Genomic DNA, 16,308 nt, shown 5'->3' on the forward strand with positions numbered 1-16,308 from the left:
GACCTCCTGTGCCGGTTTTGCGATTTTACGTTTTTTCGATTTTTTACGATTTTTCATGATATTTTACCCCCCCAAACGGCAACAATACGATTCCCTCCCCCTCCCAGCCGAAATCGATCGTTAAGACGATCGAGGACACGATTCACATCTCTAGGTTTAATCTTTTTGAGGATAGCTTCTATTTCTAGAGCAGTAGTGGTTTCAAAGTTTGTAAGGGTGGCAGAGTGTGGTATGGTTTGATTTGGATTGTGTATGTGTGAGTTGTGAGTGGGTGTGGTGATGTGTATGTTGGCAGTAGGTGCATTGACAGGAAGGGGGGAGGTGGTAAAGCGTGCCATGAGATTAGAAGAGAGCGGAACTTTAAAAGTAGCGCTGGGGCTTGGTTTCTACGCCATTTCTTTTCCATTTTACGGAGTTCCGTTTTCATAATTCTCAGATCGGGGGTGTACCACGGTCTTTTGTCTTTCTTCTCCGTGTTGATTTCTTTCGAGAGTAGTGGGCACAGTTTATTTGGAATATTGCTGGTGATTTGGTGCCAGGAGGAACAAGCTGAGTTGGCATCAGTGAGATCTAACTTATTGAGGTTTTCTGATAGTGAGTCCATAATATCTTCAGATTTGCAATGTTTACGGAACGTTATGGTTTTCTGGTTGTGGTGAGACGTATTAGTCTGAATGTCTAATTAACAGTGAGATCTCGCTACAAGAAATGGAAGACAAGAATGAAAGTGCATGGTCCCGATCAGTTACAGCAAATTTCTCCATCAGACCAGAACATCTGCTACACAAGACCCATTGTGTTCATAAGTTTCTTCTTATTTTCTATTTCTATTACTGTTAACATGATGTTATAGCAAGATGCAGGATATTTGCCTAGAAAGCCACAGAGAGAGAGAGCGAGACTACCAGTTTAGCCATAGGGAGCTGCCTTAGTTATTGGATAAGTGGTGGAGAAATAAATTAGTCTGATAAAAGTTATGTTAAAAAAAACGTTTAGAATATTGAATAATGTAGAGCAGTACCATGTACAAAGAAACTGTTAAAAGTTTGGATTTTTAAACCTGTACTTTTATCCGTACTACAGCATGTTGCAAGAGTCACTGCTGACACACTGAATTGCTTGCGTCTTGTCATCAGAATGAATGTTTCTCCACAAGCCCTGATGCACGCACAGAAATACAAAAGACCATCCATGCGCATGTTCATCTCTATAACCATGGTTACAGTTATGAACAATTTATATAAAGATTGTTTGGTTTGTTTGCTTTAACCATTTTGGGTTTATTAGATTCTTTTTTTTTTTTATGTTGCATTTTACATGCTTTGCATTAGAATCATTTACTAATATCATGTTATGATAATTATGGTAACATATGCCATAAGCATGAAATAGTAATCCTTCAGAATTTAGCTTTGGAGATATTTTTGGCCTCTCTTAATATTTCTAATTATATTGCCCCATGTTTGATATATCAAAGAATGCTCCCATACCATTAGCCATAATGGCTAACTGTATACATAGTAATACTAATCCCATATTCTTTCCTCTGTACCCATAAGCGTGACCTATAGTTAATGATACTTTTCACTTCTGATATTTCTCTTTCTTACTCAGTTATACTTTGTTTCTACCAAACCCTCACTAGTAATACTCAAACCCAAACCCAAGATTTAGGCCACAGTTTTATTTAAGAATACTTAATCTCTCATGACAAGCTGCAACTGCTAATATATATATTTTTTTTTTTGCTAGTGTCATGCAATATATCCAGATATTCCAGCAGTAGCAGGTAATCAATGAGGTAGATTTAATACCAATAAATCATACTAGAATACCATCCCATAACAATGCCTTATGTTTGCATTTGTGGGAAGAGTGGATTATTATTATTAAATGATTATTTTGGACATTTAGTCCTCATAACCAATTTCCCATCCTATCCCATCATACCACCCCCTTCTGGTCTTTAGAATGTAATAGTGTTCAATCAACAGACCTGCAGGGTCTTATATAATCATCAGTCCTATATTTTTTGAAATTTTAATATAATAACTTCCACCAAGGATACAGAATATTGGGATACTAAAAAACACTTGCGGGACCAAACATTTACAATTTATGGGACAACATAGAACTTGAGAAGTGTTAATAAGAATGAAGCCCCTGAAGCAGCTCTAGCGAAACACGGTATCGTGTCGGGCTTGACAAGATTGCACTCCTCAGAAAGGAAAGTAAACGTTTATGTACACTTTGGTGGAAGTTATTATATTTAAAATTTCAAAAAAATAGGACTGATGATTATATAAGACCCTGCAGGTCTGTTGATTGAACACTATTAAGTTCTAAAGACCAGAAGGGTGGTATGATGGTCCCTATGATAAACAATCATTTTTTTTTTCATCATTGATATTTGTTCTCTGCAATATGTATTGAACTTTACATGGATAATCATATGGCATTAGATTTAATCCTGGCAGAAAGGGAGAGTGTTTGCCAAGTACTAAATGATGAGCTCAGTGCCCAGTGTTGCACAGAGATTATTGATCATACCCCGCAGGTACTAAACAGTACTAAGTGGTTAACTGAAAATCATAATCTTCCTCCAGCATGGGCTATTAGCATATATGTATGTATGGTGGGAACAGATTAAGGCACGGGAAAGAAAATACTGATTTATGTTTGCATTAGCCTTGCTATTATACTTGGAATTATTTTGATATGCATTGTGAAAGCTATTACTCATGTGCTTACCCTTCCTCTGCGTAATACAGAAGTACATATTAACAACTATTATGAGTTATTACTCTGCTTCAAAACTTGGCGGGTGGAATGTGGGAAATTATTTTAAGGACCCAGTATGGCAAGTTCTTATGTTCTTAGCATGTGGAAGAGTATTGTGCTGTGATAAACAGGAATGAAGCACAGAAAATCACTGATATTAGTGTAATTATTTAAGGCCTATAAGTTCGGAGAATATATGTGCCTGTTGCGCCCTCTCTGCCTTACCTCTTTTCTCCCTCTCTCCTCTCCTCTGGGAAAGATGGCTGCCTCCACTTCAGTTTGCCGACCTCTCCAGCATGGGTGATTGTGTTCGCCATGTTCCTTGAGGCCTCCTAGCGTGCGCGTTGCCCTTCCTTATGAATACATCATGGCGGGAATCTCGGGGGCGTCCCTACCGCATGACATCACTACCTCCGGGTACTTAGCCTCCGACTCCAACACTGCTACAAGTTAGCAAGGATTCCGTTCCAGCTAATTTCGACCACTTCTGAGATGCCTGCTCAGAACTCCTCCTACAACCCTCTGTGTTCCTGCTCCACGGGGGCCCTGTCACTCCTATCTACCCTTCGGGGTTATCTCGCTCACAACAGACTCGGGACACCCGCTCCTTGGGGGGTCTTGCTTTCTTTTATTCTCTCCAGGTACCCTGCCTAAAAGGACGCCTAGGTACTCGCTCCTGCCTCTTCCTGGGTTTCCTGCGTCTCACGGACCATGGCATCGGCGTTCAGCCAGCCTCACTACCTTACTACTGCGGAAGCTATAACCTTGATAGCATTTAACCAGCCTGAGTACCTCATTCTTCAGTCTCTCTACCTCGTCTCACCATTGACCAGATTCTCGGCATACTCCTTACTGCAGATCGCTACCGGATCTGTCTTCACTGACTGCATTCTCTGGGACTGAGTTATCGGCCTACCCCACTCCGCAAACCACTAACAGACCCTCCACTTCCCAGCCTCGGGTAAGATCAACTCGGCACTTGTGTCTCCAGTGTCTGGACTGAACATTATCATCACAGATTACTCTGGGGTGAAGAGAGCTGCCGGTCCCTTGGGCAGTGCCTCATTGCTGTATAATAAAGCTTCCTTCCCTTGTGTTTGCTTACTCAAGAGTTTAGCCTATTGCTGTGGTTCCCCACGGGGCCCCTCCCGTGGGAGGAGTCATCGCCACAACAACCAGGGGTCCACAACCATGCCTCAAACACAACAGTGCCATTTTTCTTAGCCTGCTTGTAACAAAAACTGTGTAACAAAACAAGTCCTGAGATCAGATATATTGGAGAGCTGTTACTCAGAAAGGCTAAATTAGAACAGGACTTAGCCTCCTGGCCACACCTCATGCTGTTTGTTGCTGATGCGATAACGGATAGTAGTGGCCTCAGTGAGCAAAAGGAGAGTGCTCCAGAGAAAGAAATTAGCACAAAGGTAAGAAGAATTAACTTAAAAAGAACAACATGAGACAGGTTGTTTGAAAACAGAGAACCAATAGCTCAGAGGAAAAGCTTTTTGGGCATTACCAGTGTTAATGAAGTGACCCATGAAGTAGGGAAAAGCAGTGGTTAATGAAGTGACCAATCAGTTGATGCTGATTTCCCAACGTGTTGTCCTGGATTTTCCAAAATACATCACATTGGGAATTGTGAAGAAAGTATTTTGTGTACATATTCTTTAATACAAACTCTATGCTTTGATTGCTTATTCTCAGACTTATAAGTAAAGCTTCTATACTTATAATTGTGTATTCTGTGACATATAATCTACCACTCAGCCACCCCTCCCAACCCCCCCCCCCCTTTTACAACCCAGCAATTGGTCCACAAATCGCAAGCATGCCAAAGGGATGGCCCGGGCTTCCAGGCGACTAATGCTCCAGACAGACTCTTCTGTACTACAGTGCCTTTGCACTGTCAGCTCCTGACAGTAGGTCCCCCAACTCTGGAGGCTTGCATCTGTCATGAGTACTAGCCAGTCTGGTGATTGTAGGGAAACCCCTTTCCTTAAATGGTATGCCTTCAACCACCACTGCAACTGTTGGAGAAATTACTTACCTGATAATTTCATTTTCCTTAGTGTAGACAGATGGACTCAGGACCAATAGGTATAGTGTACTCCTGATAGCAGTTGGGAAATGGAGTCAGATTTCAATCTGACGTCAGTCTACATATAACCGTGCAGAAAGCTCTGCTCTTCAGTATTCTCCTCGAAAAGCAATTGTGGATATATGTGTGTCTGAATAACTTGGCTAACTTTGCCTGGTTGAACTGATTTCCAGCTGGAGGCCGCCAGTGCACTCAACCGAGAAACACAGTCACCCAGCAACTATGGGTGTCTTAACTAGGGGTAAAGACTGGCTTACCCGTGCTTGTCTTGCTCTCAGTGATTGTCACCCAAGGTTTCCGGATTTTAGGGCAGCCGTGGGCGGGATGCCGAGTCCATCTGTCTACACTAAGGAAAACAAAATTATCAGGTAAGTAATTTCACCATTTCCTAGTGTGTAGCAGATGGACTCAGGACCAATGGGATGTACAAAAGCTACTCCCAAACCGGGTGGGAGGCTGCCTGTGGCCCACTTAGTACTGCCCTTGCGAATGCTGTGTCCTCCGGGCCTGAACATCCAGGCGGTAGAACCTCGAGAAGGTGTGAATAGAGGACCATGTTGCCGCCCGACAGATCTCAGTGGGTGACAGTATCTTGGTTTCTGCCCAGGACACTGCCTGAGCCCTTGTGGAATGGGCTTTGACTTTTAGAGGTGGAGGCTTTCTGCCTCTGCGTAGGCCATCTTGATTACTTCTTTGATCCAGCGGGCTATGGTTGCCCGCAAGGCTGCTTCCCCTTGTTTCTTCCCGCTGTGAAGGATGAATATGTGGCCCGTCTTTCGTATGGATTCCGATTTTTCCAAGTATCGGACTAGGAGTCTGCCGACGTTAAGATGGCGAAGAAGGCGTGAGTCTTCAGAGTCCTTATGCTTGTCCGGAGATGGCAGTGAGATGGTTTGGTTTAGATGGAAATGAGAAACCACCTTTGGAAGGAAGGAGGGGACAGTGCATAGCTGTATGGATCTCGGTGTGAATCTGAGGAATGGTTTCCGACAGGATAATGCTTGAAGTTCGGAGATGCGACGGGCTGAACATATTGCCACTAGGAATGCAGTCTTCAAGGTCAGGAGCCATAGGGACAAACCGTGTGTAGGTCTGAAAGAAGCTCCCTCACCCATGAAGTAATTACTGTTTGAACTGAGGAAATAGGGTTGAAGAAGCAATTTTGAGGCGGTAAATTGATTCCTACTAGTAATTAAATGCCTCATACCAAGTGGAAGGCTAGAGTCAGGGAGGTGTCAACATCACCCCCTGTACTAGCTACTTCCCAGCCTCGGATACCTGCTTTCTTTGCCCCAACAGCAGGTTTGGAACCGGTGATAGTGGTCGCAGGAGATGTAGGTACTGAGCAAATGCCACCCTCCATGACCGAAACATCTCTGAGTCCCTGTGCCCATAGTACTCCTCCTCCACCTATTCAAATTTCTTCTGACTTCTTAAAAATTCAAAAAGATATACATGGAAATGGAGAAGGAATCTCAGCCACCGTGGGGGGATTGGAACCAAGAACACCGGAAAATACCTCATTACACCTGATTAAACCTAACGAGTTCACAATGGACATACTTTGGGACGCAATAAAAGCTTTGGAGTCTGCAGTAACAAACTTGACCAAAATAACAATGGACTCTAATTACCGATTTAAGAATATTGAAATGCCTATGTCTAACTCTGATGTTAAGATTCAACAAACCGAGAGGAGACTTGATAACTTAGAAATATGGCAGCAGAAGTTTGCCAGAGCAGAGATAATCTATGACAAGAAATTAGAAGTTTTGGAGAATTAATTTAAATATTTAAAACTTAGAATTATACATTTTCCAAAATTGGATTTGATTTCCCCATTGACATGCTTAAAGAGTATTTATTGGAAATTTTAAAAATTCCTCTATCAGCTATTCCCTCTATTTCAAAGATTTACTATGTAAATCCGAAAGGAACTCCTGAATTAGTAAATAGTGAAGGACAAAACTCTTTGAACCTAACGGGTAATTGAATCAAATATAGATACAGTGATTACAAATAGATCGGTATTACATGTATCCTTTTCTTTTGCCATGGATAGAGATCTTGTTGTTAGATCCTATATGAGAAATAGGATGGTCCCTTTCCATGGCGGCAGAGTATGGATATATCCTGACCTTTCTAAGCAGTCACAAGATAGCAGGAAAAAATTTCTTGGATTAAGAACAGAGATAGAAGCAAAGGGAGGGAAAATGATATTAAAATTTCCCTGCAGATGTGAAGTTTTCTTGCAAAAGAAATATATATTCTTTGAAGTTTCACAGTTACGGGCTTTCTTGGATTCACACCCCCAAGAGATTGTGGCTGCAGAATTAGAGGCTAAATAGAGACATGCCTGTCTGTAAACTCATTTTCAGTTGTACGTCTGGTTGAAGGTAATCTCCCAGAATTGTCCTCAAATATTGCTCTGTTACATATTACTTCATGAGGTTAGTTTGCTTCTTAAATTTAATTCAAGAAATGAATATTAGAATACTATTGTTGTGAAAAATTAATATTGTTGAAATTTTCTTTTTAATCTGTATTCATTCTTGATGACTGTGTACTGTTCTATAATGGAAATGCATAAACTAAAAAAAAAAAAAAAAAAGAAAGAAGCTCCCGCTAGGAAGTCTAGTACTAGATTGAGATTTCATAGGAGTACTGGCCACTTTAGTGGTGGTCGGATTTGCTCCTCCCCCTTCTCAGGAAGCGGGAGTCATCTGGATGGGAAAATAGGCTGATGTTGTCCATTCTGGCTCTGAAGCAAGCCAGCGTAGCCACCTGAACCTTGATGGAGTTGAGAGAGAACTCCTTCTTCAAGCCGTCCTGCAGAAATTCCAGGATCATGGGGATTTTGACTGTCCGCGGAAGGATGTTGCAGTCTTCACACCAGGCTTCGAATATTCTCTATATTCGTATTTAAGTTAGAGACGTGGAAAACTTGCGTGCTCGGAGCAAGGTGTCAATCACTGCCCCCGAGTATCCACTCTTCTTCAGGCAAGTCCTCTCAATGGCCAGACCGTAAGAGAGAATAGAGTTGGGTCTTCGTGGAGGATTGGTCCTTGCTGGAGCAGGTCCCTGTGTGGAGGTAGACACAGAGGGTACCCCGCCAGAAGTCTTCGCATATCTGCATACCATGGCCTTCTTGGTCAGTCCGGGGTCACTAGAAGTACTAGCACCCTGTGGTGTTCTCTCCTGCAGATGATCCCGCCCAGTAGTGGCCATGGAGGAAAGGCATACAGTAGGTCTTCCTGTGGCCAGGTCTGGACGACGGTGTCAATCCCCTGGGATTGTGGTTCTCGTCTGCAGCTGAAGACCTTGGGAACTTGGGCACTGGACCAGGTTGCCAGAAGATCCATGGCTGGTGTTCCCCAGTGGTTTACTATCAACTGGAAGGCTGTGGTTGACAGCATTCCTTCCTCTGGGTCTAGACTCTCTGCTGAGGTAATCCACAGTGACGTTGTCTTTTCCCGTGATGTGGGTGGCTGAGATCCCTTGTAGGTTTGCTTCCGCCCATGCCATTAGGGGGTCTATTTCCAGGGACACCGGTTGGCTTCTGGTTCCTCCTTGGCGGTTGATGTAGGCAACTGTTGTGGTGTTGTCTAACATGGCTCTGACAGATTCGCCCCGGAGTCTGTGACTGAATCGTACGCAGGCTAGTCTGACTGCCCGGGCTTCTAGTCTGTTGATGTTCCATCCAGACTCTTCCTTGTCCCATTGCCCCTGGGCTGTCAGTTCCTGGCAGTGGGCTCCCCACCCTCGTAGGCTCACATCCGTGGTGAGCAAGACTCAGGTCGGTGGGGATAGCCTTACTCCCTTGCTCAGATGGTCTTCTTGTAGCCACCATTGGAGCTGGGTCCGCACCTCTGCCGGTAGCTGGAGGTGAACGGCGTAGTCCTGGGACATCGGGTTCCATCATGACAGTAGGGCACAGTTGTAGTGGTCGCATGTGGGCCCTTGCCCATTGGACGACTTCTAGGGTCGATGTCATGAGGCCGAGGACTTAGAGGTAGTCCCATACCTTGGGGCGGGCACAGTTCACCAGTTTTCGCAACTGGTCCAATAATTTCCTTCTCCTTGTAAGGGGAAGAATGACCTTGTCTTGTTTGGTGTCGAACCGGACTCCCAGGTATTCTAGTAATTGGGAGGGCTGTAGGCAGCTCTTGGTTGTGTTTACGACCCACCCGAGATTCTGCAGTAGATTCTTGACTCTGGTGGTCGCCTGAAGACTTTCCTCTGGAGATTTTGCCCTGATCAGCCAATTGTCCAGATACGGGTGTACGAGGATTCCTTCTTTCCTCAGTGTCGCCACCACTACAACCATGATCTTGGTGAATGTCCAAGGGGCAGTAGCCAGTCCGAAGGGTAGCGCCCGGAACTGGTAATGATGGTCCAGGATCGCGAAGCGTAGAAAGCGCTGATGATCGTGATGGACCGGGATGTGGAGATAGGCTTCTGACAGATCCAGAGAGGTCAGGCAGCGATCTGCAGGGACATAGCTGCAATATCAAATGACTGTTTAAGGATGGATTCCTGATGTCTGTCCTGGGCATCCTTGAGTGCAGCACCTTCTTTGACTGGAATGGTAGTGCGCTTTGAGACAGCGCAGACCATGGCGTCCACTTTGGGGAACCCCAGGAGTTCTTTGGCTGAGGGTTCCAGGGGGTATAGAGCTTCTATGGCCCGCCCTCCTTTGAAGCTGGCCTCCGGAGCATTCCATTCCAGGTCAATCAGCTGTTGTACGGCCTACAGCATTGGGAAATGGCGTGAGACCTGACAAAGCCCGACCAAAACAGGGTTAGTCTTTGGCTCCACTGCGGTGCTTGTGCCTGGGATAGCCAGCGTCTTCAGGCTCAGAGACACAAGATCTGATAACTCGTCTTTGGAGAAGAAAATCATCATGGTTCGGTATGGTTCCGTTCCTGGAGGGATTTCCCCTTCCTCCAAGGAGTCTGGCTCTTCCTCCGAGGTGTCTGTGTCCCCTAAGGGGAGGCTTTTGTCCGGAGGAGGCATGTCACGGGGAGGCTGAGAGGGGCCTGGAAGATTTTGGTCTTCTGGTGGGGTCTGTGGCTGTGTCACCGGTGGCACTGATTGTGCCTGGACAAAGATTTGCAGCCCTTTGAAGAATTCCACCCAGGAAAAGGTTCCTTGGTCTATATTGAGCCCAGAGGCGTTCCCTGTGGGGTCCATCTGAGGAGGGGCCGAGCCGGGGATAGAGAGGTCCGGGGTACTATCGTTGGTGGAGCCAGATTCCTCTACTAGCGGGGAGTCCTTGTCTTGGTTCCCCCCCCCCCCCGAGCCTCTTCGCACTGCAGGCATAGAGCAGAGGCCACTTCATGTTGCGCAGCTCTCAGCTGGCAGGCTGGGCAGAGGGCTTGTCCCTTGGCTTTCTTGGTCAGTGGTGCCATAATTTGTGCGCGTGGAGTCATTCAAAACTTGTCTGTGTGCGTACATGCATGCGTCGGGAGGCTTAGTTGTGCGCTCCGGGTGCGCCGAAGCTGTACGTGCAAGCTGCTGAAGATGTGCGCACAGACCAGATTTGTGCGCCCGGTGCCATTGAGCGCACGGCTGTACACCCGGCACCGATGCGCGCCCAGCTCGCTGCTGTGCACACGGCTCAGTAATGCGGACAATACTGCCATCAAGAGGGGGAAATGGCACAGATGACCTCACGGGCAAGATGGTGGCCCCCACAAAGGGTCTCCATGTGGGAGGACCCTCACACCGGATCAGGGTCTAGCCCGGATGGGGCTGCTCAACCCGATAGGACAGACACCAGAGGGCAAACTGTGCGGTTATCCGAGCCGCGGAGACCGGAGACTTTAAGAAAGTTTTCTACCTTACCTTGTCTCGGCGCTTCTTGGTCTAGTGCCGGGCAGTCTCTGGCTGTGGGGGGAGAGGGAAAATACCTTCACCACCGCGCTCGGTATTGCACCCGCTACCTCTCAGCCACTCCCGTTCCTGGGGGCTAAGTCCATGCCGGAACTGGCTACCGGCCCGAGGCTTACCTCTGAGGGATCTCTGAAATCACCTCAGGAATTCTCGACTGGGGGAGGGACCCTTAGGTATCACCGTAGGAGAGTGTGGCTCGTCTTGTAGAGGTAAGATTTTTCTCTCTTCTTTGGTTTGGATTTTCTAACGCTGTGCAAGCATTTTATAGAGTCCCAAACTGCTTAGGAGACTGAGAAATATTGAAGAGCAGAGCTTCCTGCACGGATATATGTAGGCTGATGTCAGATTGAAATCTGACTCCGTCTCCCAACTGCTATCAGGAGTACACTATACCCATTGGTCCTGAGTCCATCTGCTACATGCTAGGAAAATGCCGATTTTCACTGGAAGGTGAAGCTAAATCGAATAGTCTTGAGACTGAGGACTCAGAGTCAGCAGGGTGTGCTGAAGAGGATGATTTTATGCCCTCACCCACTTAACCAACTCTAGGGTGGCTGCCATCAATCTGAGCACCTATAGATAGGACCACACAGCCGGGCTCACCTTTTCTGTCAATAATCACACTTGCGCCATTAGCTTCTGAATGCGGCTCTCCGGCAGGAACACCTTGCTTTGCTTCGTGTCAAAGCCAACACCTAGGTAACTCCAGTGTTTGAGATGTCTGCAGCTTGCTCTTGGCCAAGTTGACCACCCAGCCCAGGTCCTGCAATAAGGAGATCAGTTTGCGTGAGACCCAAAAACTCTCTTCCAGGTTCTTGGCGTGAATAAACCAATCATCCAAGTATGGGTGAACCAGAATGCCATCCTTTCTTAACACTGCTGCAACCACCAGCATAAATTTGGAAAAAGGTCTGGGCAGGTGGCCAGACTGAAAGGTAGTGCCTGGAACAGATAGCGTCGCCCCAACACAGTGACACAGAAATTGCTGATGCTCCAGTCAGATGAGAATATGAAGGTACGCTTCTGACAAATCCAGTGACTTCAGAAATTTCCTCGACTATACTGTCATTATCACTGAGCATAAGGTTTCCGTGTGAAATCAAGTTACCTGCTAATGACTGTTAACTCCCTTGAGATCTAGGATGGGGTGATAGGAACCTTCCTTCTTTGGTACCATGAAGTAAATGGAAAATCTGCCCTTATTTTCATGAGACCTGGGCACTTGGACTACAGCCTGCAGGCTGAGAAGTCTTGATAACCTACACTCCACTGCTTGCCTCTTCTGTGGAAAGTTGCAATGGTGACACCATGAAGACATCCTGAGGAACAGTGAGAAACTCCAAAGCATAACCATCTCTTATCACCTCCAGCACCCATTGGTCTGACATGATCTCGACCCATCTCTGATAAAATAGAGAGGTGTGACCCCTCCCCATCTCTTGTTCCCAGGGGTGGTTTGGCACACCTTCATTGAGTGGCTCAGGGGGGCACCACTACCTGAGCCTGCACCTCTTCTGGGTTGTCTGGGATGAAAGGTCTCACACCTGCACAAGGGCTAAGACCTTTCAGAAGCTGCTCCTCTATAGGGTGTAGAAATGTACAGTGCTGTAAAAGTACAAAGAATGACCAATCCTTGTGAGGTAGGGCCTGGCTAGCATTGCTTCACTGGACAGAAAGACATTGGTGGACAATACATACAGGTATGAAAAAGAATAGCAACATATGGAACACTGAGGAGGCCTGGAGGACATGTGCTTTGAGTTAGCAGCCACAGTATGCACTGGGGGGTTGGGGGAGACAGGATTTGAATTCTGTGCCCGGAGCAAAAGGGGGAGGGATAAAAAAAACCCTGTTTTTTCCCAGAAACAGTGAAACTAAAGAGCAAACTAGGAAAGGATATGGCCAGCAATAAAGAACCAGTATGAACAGGGTGAGGCTGGACATTGGGGAATGTAACAAAGACTGACGAGCGACTATGTGCTGCCTGGCACGTACTCATACAGGATAAAAGGGAGCCTACCATAAGATGAACTTTGGAGAGAAGTGCACAGAGATATCTTCCAACTTGTAGGATTCATAGCATTCTCTCCCCAGGAAGAGAGCTGGCAATAAAACAATTATTAAACACAAAGGGGCAGATTTTATAATCTGCGCGCACGGGGTACATTTGTGCGCGCTATCCGGCACGCACAAATGTACACCCGATTTTATAACATGCGCGCGCTGCCGCACGCATGTTATAAAATCCAGGGTTGGCGCGTGCAAGGAGGTGCACAAGTGTGCACCTTGCACGCGCCGAGCCCCAGGGGAGCCCCTTCCGCTTCCCCTCCCTTCCCCTATCTAACCCACCCCCTCAGCCCTACCTAAATCCCCCCCCCACCTTTATTTCAGGAGTTACGCCTGCCTCTGGCTGCCGTTGCGCCATCCCCAGACATGGCCACTGTGCCGGAGAATTCGGCCCCGCCCCGGGACATATGCGCATCCTGGGGCTTGTGCCCATTGCCAAGCCTATGCAAAATAGGTTCAGCGCGCGCAGGAGCAGGTTTTCGGGGTTACGCGCATAACCCTTTGAAAATCTGCCCCTAAGCGAGACTGATTTTATAGGTACTAAGATGTTTGCCGACTATTGAATATATTTTACTAAATTGTACAAATTGGCTTTATGTGCATCTCTTCCTGTCCATCAGGTTCAGGTAAGAAAAAAATTCTAATTAGAATAAAAACCTGGGGATAAGCACCTGGAAGGTTTGGCCCATATTAGCCTAGCAGGGAGGACAGACAAACAAGGGGCCAAACAAGGGACAAAAACATCTAAAACTGATCGCACAACCTCTTGTGCTGGAGTGCTGCATCTGCTTCTTGTCCTCTGGCAACCGAGGAATCTGGGCCTCACCCTACCCTATTGGCCATTTTTTCCAGCTCACTCCCAAACAAGAGTGTTCTTTTAAATGGCAATTTAGTAAGAACAGACTTTGAAATTGTATCAGCCGACCAATTCCTGAGCCATAGCTGACGTCTGGCTGCTATTACTGAAGCCACCCCTCTGGCCAAAATGCGGACCAGGTCATAGCCCACATGTGCTAAAAAGATGGTTGCTGGTTCCATCACTGCCCTGGAACTCACACCAAATTTGTTGACTTCTTGAGAGAGAAGTAAGCAAGAGCGAGCCACCAGGAAGCAACATAAAGCTATCTGCAAATTCATTGTCATCACTTCAAAGGCTTGCTTAAAGATGGCCTCAAGGATTCTAATCTTTAGCATCCTTCAATGCCGCTCTCCCTTCCATGGGAATAGTTGTGCACTTTGTGACAGCACACGAGTGCATCCACTTTTGGAAAATGCAACTGCTCCCTCGCAACCAGATCCAAGCGATACAGCTCTTCCAAGGTTCATCCCCCTTTAAAATTAGATTCTGGGATGCCCCATTCAAGATCAATCAATTCTTGAATAGCCTCCTTAACAGGAAAGAAACACAAGGCTTTACACAAAGAAGTCAAAATGGGATCTTTCTTTGGCTCAGACATGGAATCAGCCCCCGGTACTCCCAGCATCTTCAATGTTTGGGAAATCAGAGTCAGTATCTCATCTCTATTAAAGAAACGCAACATAGTCAATATGGCTCCAGCCCCAGAGGAATTTTGCCATCCTCCATGGAATAAGGATTGGTTACATCATCCTTGCCGTCCGGGTTCCTATTGGAGTGACCCGCGGCAGGCCTAGATTTACTCCAATGCTTACACACAACACCAGGTGCACGGTAATTGGCAGACTGCGATCTTGAATCACTATTAACTGGGGCCAGTGACTGTACCTGAAGAAAAGACTGCAGCCTTTGAAAAAAATTCCACCCAAGAAAAGATAGCTGGATCCAGGCCAAAACCAGAGGGCATTTGTTCTGTGCCCACTGAACTACCTTCTCCTGCTGAGGAACCAGTTAGGGGAGTCCCAATTCCAGGTGAGATCTCTGGCAATTCTTTTCCCATTCCTGCAACAAGCCAGGATGGACCGGACTTAGCAAAATCAGAGGGAGATAAGTCTCCTTGAGCCTCCAAAACAGTGCTGACACAAATTAGAAGGAATGCCAGGCAGAGATGGCTGAATATGGCAAGCAGTTAACAGGGCAAGGTGCTTAGCTTCTTTGCTATTGGTGCCATAATAAATCACACATGCTAAAATGACTCCGAGAAGAATATGCACCCGGCTGAGTTCATCACTTGAAAAGGACTAGACGTTCAAAAATTAGGCATCCAAAAATTAGGTGCTCAAGTACCTGAGCAGCTGGATGCCCAATTTCTCATGCATCCAACTCTTAGGCGCCCTGAAGCGCAACACTGTACGTCCACCTAGGCACCTTCAGGTGCATTACCAAGCACTCCAGAAGGCATCCTATGTGCATAACTGTGTGTTGATATGCACCCAACTGGACGTCCAGCTAGGCACACCATTAGATACAATTCTGGGCGTTCAGCCAGGCATTCAGCGTGAACCGAATTCCTGAGGACAGACGTACGTGCCATGGAAAAGCATGTGAATGCCGCCACGGCTAAATTCTGAGCCTGAAAGCAGGGCCTAGCCCAAATGACTGATCAACCCGCCATGCTGCCTGAGTTCCTCTACTCCCCTGGAGGCGGGAACGGACCTTGGACTGGTGTGCCGAGCACGGAGACCAAGGAAAGAGGAATCCTTAAAATCAACTTCCCCTCTTTCACTTCCTTTTTTTTTTTTTTTTTAAACTCTTTACCTAAGCTTCAGCCCATCCTGGTTGAGAATGAAGTCTGTCTCCAGCTGCGGGGGGAGAGGGCATGTACCTTCACTGCCGCGCTCGGCTTCCTACAACCACTTGTCTTTCAGCATTTCTTTTTTACAGCTAATTCCACGATGGAAAAACCAGCTACCGAGCCAAGGCACTCATCTGAGGGAGAATCCATTGAAATCACCTCAGAAAATCTAGACTAAGGGAGGGACCCATAAGGTATTGCCACAGGAAAGCAGGGCAATAAACTTCTATCCTTCTTTCTCCTTCTATTTAACTTCAGTGCAATCCCCAGTAGGGAGATGCACGTCCATCATCTGCTGGCAGGCTGACGTCAGTGCAGGGATATATATATAGCGTGATATGTATACCATCTCCATCTGCTGGTAGACGTGCATAACCTACTGGTTCTGGATCCACCTGTCTGAATGCTAAGAAGTGTAAATTTCTCATGAACATGGAAGAGAAATCACCATAAGGCAAGCTCACATCTAGGACCATCCTCTGTACTGTTTCAAATTGTACTTTTCAACAAAATCTGCCACTCAGATCCATATCTTCAAAGTATTTTCCTCATAGACACAAAATGGGAGAAAACCCTTACTACATCTGGACCTTAGCATAAGAGACTGGTACATATACACCGAGTTCCATTAACATGGAGCAAGAATAGGATCTCCAGCTGACTATACACACTTAGCAAACAAATACAGTCTGTTTCATAATCTTTAGTACAGACAAACAAAAAAAACCCAACCCTTTATTACATTACCACGGGGGA

The sequence above is a fragment of the Rhinatrema bivittatum genome, chromosome 4, assembly GCF_901001135.1.
Source record: "Rhinatrema bivittatum chromosome 4, aRhiBiv1.1, whole genome shotgun sequence".
Taxonomy (NCBI): Eukaryota; Metazoa; Chordata; class Amphibia; order Gymnophiona; family Rhinatrematidae; genus Rhinatrema; species Rhinatrema bivittatum.